The sequence below is a fragment of the Hyaena hyaena genome, unplaced genomic scaffold, assembly GCF_003009895.1.
Source record: "Hyaena hyaena isolate Hyena2069 unplaced genomic scaffold, ASM300989v1 scaffold_1205, whole genome shotgun sequence".
Taxonomy (NCBI): Eukaryota; Metazoa; Chordata; class Mammalia; order Carnivora; family Hyaenidae; genus Hyaena; species Hyaena hyaena.
In genome coordinates this window covers 194922-199642 of record NW_024081836.1, presented here as the reverse complement: position 1 = coordinate 199642, position 4721 = coordinate 194922, and positions in this window count along the sequence as shown.

Genomic DNA, 4721 nt, shown 5'->3' with positions numbered 1-4721 from the left:
CAGAGCATGAGTGGGAGAGAGGGAGACACAGAATCCAAAGCAGGCTCCAGGCTCTGAACTGTCAGCACAGAGCCCAGCGTGGGGCTCGAACCATGAACCATGAGATCATGGCCTGAGCTGAAGTCAGACACTTAACCTATTGTGCCATCCAGGTGCCTCTTCTTTTTTTTCTTCTTCTTCTTCTTCTTTTTTTTTTTTTTTTTTTTATGGGCTGTCACTTTTATATGCAAGGTCTATTCTCCCTTTCTTGTCTCTTCTCTCCTTTTCCTCTTCCTCCTCCTCCTATTTTCTCTTCTCCTATCCATTTCTTCCTCCCACCTTCCTCTTCTCCCTCTCTCATTTAAACTGTACATTTTCATTTTATTTTTTCTCATGTTTTAGGAGAAGTTGATATCAAGTAATAAAAATATTACATAAGAAAATATGAGTGGACTAATTTATAACTGTTGAAAATAAAAAGAAGATCCAAAACTTAATATTTTTTCTTTTCTTTTTAAAAAAATTTTTTTTAATGTTTTATTTCTAGGAGAGAAAGAGAGAGACAGCGTGAGCAGGGGAGGGTCAGAGAGAGAGGGAGTGACAGACTCTGAAACAGGCTCCAGGCTCTGAGCTGGCAGGCAGCACAGAGCCCGATGCGGGGCTCAAACCCATGAACCGCGAGATCATGACCTAAGCAAAAGTCGGATGCTTAACCGACTAAGCCACCCAGGCACCCCCAAAATTTAATATTTGATCTTTTTTTATACATTTGTTATGAAGTTTCATTTTTTCGTTAGTTGTTACTGATTAGCTTGGTTAATTTAGTCTCCTTCACTAGTCTTAGAAACTGTCATATAACTTCTGATGTGAGCAAATATGGTATGTTAGTAATTTTGGACCCTATTGATAAACAGATTTATGAGAAAAAATGGTTAAAAGTCTATCTGAGTTAATATGCAGCTATGTAACTATGGGTAAGTTATTTAGTGTTCTAGGTTTCCTCTTCTGTAAAATGTGAATAATAGTGTCACCCATCTCATAGGGTTGCTTGTAGGTTATGTATTCCAGTTATATATAATACTTATTACAGTGTCTAGAGCAAAATATGCTCTTCATAAAAATTAAATGTAGTTATTAGAGAGAATATTAAGAAACTCTTCTAATATAATTGCCATGGATATAACAATATCATTCTGGAGACAAGGGTGATCTGGGTCCATGAGATAAACAATTAAAATTAAACATTTTGAAAATAGAGTAAGAAGTAATTATTTATCTTAGGTTGGGATTCCAGAGAAACAAACTCTAATGCAGAAGTCTGCATGTGGGAAAATTTCTGGGGAGTTGCTCAATTGTAACAACACGTATAGGGGCATATGGAGGAAGCTTAGGGAAATTAGGAAGAGAAAAACTGTAATGCAGTTTCAGCAGAGGCCTCTGCCAGTCCTACAAGGAAATCTGGAGCTCGGATTGCCCTACAAAGATGTTCTTAATTGAAGTAAATTGGACCTTTGTTCCCCTACATTGACCATTGACATCAAGTTATACCTAGGGAGAGGTCAAGGCACTTATCTTTGGTGAAAGGCAGATAAGACTTTTCACTAAGTTGAGAACTCTCAACAGCCACTCATCTGTTTTTGTCCAAGTTGATGCTTTGATCTAAAAGACAACATATTGTAGCATCTTTAAATATATGTATATGAAATATATATGAATTTTACCTAGGATCATTCTAAGTGTACTTTATTAATACATATTCAATATTTGAACTATTTCTTTTTTTTTTTTTTCTAGGAGAGAGAGAGAGTGAGAGAGCGTGAGCAGGGGAGGGTCAGAGAGAGAGGGAGTCACAGACTGAAACAGGCTCCAGGCTCTGAGCTGGCAGTCAGCACAGAGCCCGACGCGGGGCTCGAACCCACGAACCGCGAGATCATGACCTAAGTGAAAGTCAGACGCTTAACTGACTAAGCCACCCAGGCGCCCCTATTTGAACTATTTCTAATGATGAACCTTTCATTTAGTGAATTTCATATTGAAGTGTTCTTTTACAATAGGAACAAACAAGAATATAAATTAAAAATATTTTTATTAGACAGATACTGTGTTTAATAGTTTGTGCATACATTTACTAAGTATTTCAATTCTTGAAGGCACTAGAAAATTATCCTTCTGTCAGTTAAAAAAAAAACAAACAAGCCATTTCCAAAGGCTCTGACAGTCTCACATATTCAGACAGATTTCAACAAAAACACACACTTCTGTAAGCCATTTGACATGTTCTTTAGAAAACTTTGCTTATCTATCAGTTTGAAATTCACAGCTATTCAAATATATATCAAAATCATGGTAAACATTTTCTCTAAATATAAAGACTAAGAAGACAATTTAGTCAAAAAATTCATCTTTAAACATTGAGTAAACTATTAAATTGTTCATAAAATAATTAGTTTAGAAGGAAAGAGATAAGCCAGGTGTGCTTATTATTTTATAAAGTACACATTTATTTTAAAAATAACCTGGGTTTTAAAGATAATTTTCTGGTTTTTACATTGGAAACACAAACATTATAGAATTTATACTCAAAGTTGCCTAATTATTAGATATGTAAAGCACATAGCATTTAGAAGTTATTTATCTTATAGTCTCCTTTTCAGGAATGAGCCCTTTATCACTTGGAAACATATCACCTGTGATGTACCTCAAATTGTTTCCTGAAAGAATAGGAAAAGTGTTTCTCAGAAAAACATTTCTAATTGGGGATGAGGTTGAAACAAATGGCAAAAACAAACAAAAAGGCTGACATAAAAATAATGTAACTATGGCTGAAGTAAACAAATGAGGACACTTATGTGGCTCCAGTATAGAACACTGTAAAAGAATTTATGTAGAAGTGGTTTTGGGAATGCTTTGTAATTATTTCCATCTTGTTTTAAAGATTCTGATTCTTTAATATGGATTGGCATTCTTTCTGTATGGATGTATGACCCCAGCTAGGGAAAGAAAGAGAGAGTAAGGAAGGGAAGGAGGGAGAAGGAAAAAGGAAGGGAAAAGATGAAGGAAGGGAGAAAGGAAGGGGGAGGTAAAGAGGAAGGCAGGGAGGAATTAAGGGAAGAAGGGAAGAAGGAAGGGAAAATTAAACCTTGGTTTTGAAGAAAGAATTGAAAGAGGTAAGCTATTAGTATATGGCAGATACTCTGTTGTCCCTTTATCCAGAATTTTCTCACTTTGTAATTAGCCCCCTGTACAATGAGGAAAATGAGACTAATGGAAGTTAAGTGACCTGCCTATTGGTGTATGCCTAAGAAGCACCTTATCTAGGATCTTCAAATGGTCTGGTCTGTTTGAATTATTTTGATATAATACCCAGCACATCTGTGTGATGAAACAATGAAAATATTCTGAGTGGCTTTCAGAAATGAAATCCTTTCTCACACTTCTAAACTCTAGCACTTTGAGTCTTTTATTTTACTTTATTTTTGTTTTTATTTATTTTTGAGAGAGAGAGAGTAAGAATACTCTTGTGTGGTGGAGGGGCAAAGAAAGAAGGGGACAGAGGATCCAAAGTGGGCTCTTCACTGACAGCAGCGAGCCTGATGCAGGGCTCAGACTCACTAACTGTATTATCATGACCTGAGGTAAAGTCAGACAGTCAACTGACTGAGCCACTCAGGTGCCCCTGGGTCTATTTTAGATTAACACACTCAATTTAAAATTTGGGGATCTTGTCAATGTGGCAAAGTTGACAAAAAATAAAGTTTAAATTTTGTGTGTATATTTTGGTTTAGGAAGTAATTACATACTTTAAATTGTATTACTGTTTTATTGAATGAATTACCTTTCTGTTATTCAAGTTTTGTCTGGTTGAATATACAGTGCTTTTCTTCAGTTAAGATTCAGCTCATTTGAAACTGGCCTACAGCCTTTGTGACACTGTTCTCTTTCTGGGTCATGTACATCAAGTTATGATAGAAAAACTTAGAAATATTGTGCTGTTTAATAGGGTTCCATTTGGTGGCCCCTACATTCCAATGCTGAGCCCCAAAACTTGTGAGAGTATCTGAAATTCTGCCTAATGTGGTCTCTCAGTTGTGACTTTGTGCTCTTTTCTGTCTCTTGGGTGCACTGGGGAATGGGTACAAGGATAAAATATATCAGACATAGGTCCATGCGCTTGCATTCTTTATTGATCCTGAATCCCCAATTTCAGGGTGCCACAGTACCTCCCTGATGACAAAACACATTTATATTAACATGTTCTGTCTAATTTCCTAGACCCCAACCCAGTCTCAAAGAAAGGAAATATGCTTTGGGCTAACTAGTCTGCCATCGCCAGAATCAGGTCTACTATTACCAATATATTAGTATTTTAAAAAAGTTGAAATAGAACAACAACAATATATCATGAGAATATATTATTTAGAAAATATATCAAGTTGGTGACCAAAAAGAAAAGAAAAAAATTTAATATGATAATGGTAAAAGAAAAGTTATGTAGAAATGCAAGCTTATAATTGAACCTCTAACCTATTTTGAAAATATTAGACCTTAAAAAATTTGTGTTATAATCATATATGAATTTTTCCTCTTAGAACTGTAACTGTCCCCTATACATTGGCATCATTAATGCACAATGATAATCCTCTCCCTTTATTTGATGGAGTAGCACCACTGAGAAGAGTTGAACTAAATACCATGTTGTCTTTAGATGTATGTTGCTCTTTGGACTACATTTCAGGAGAGAA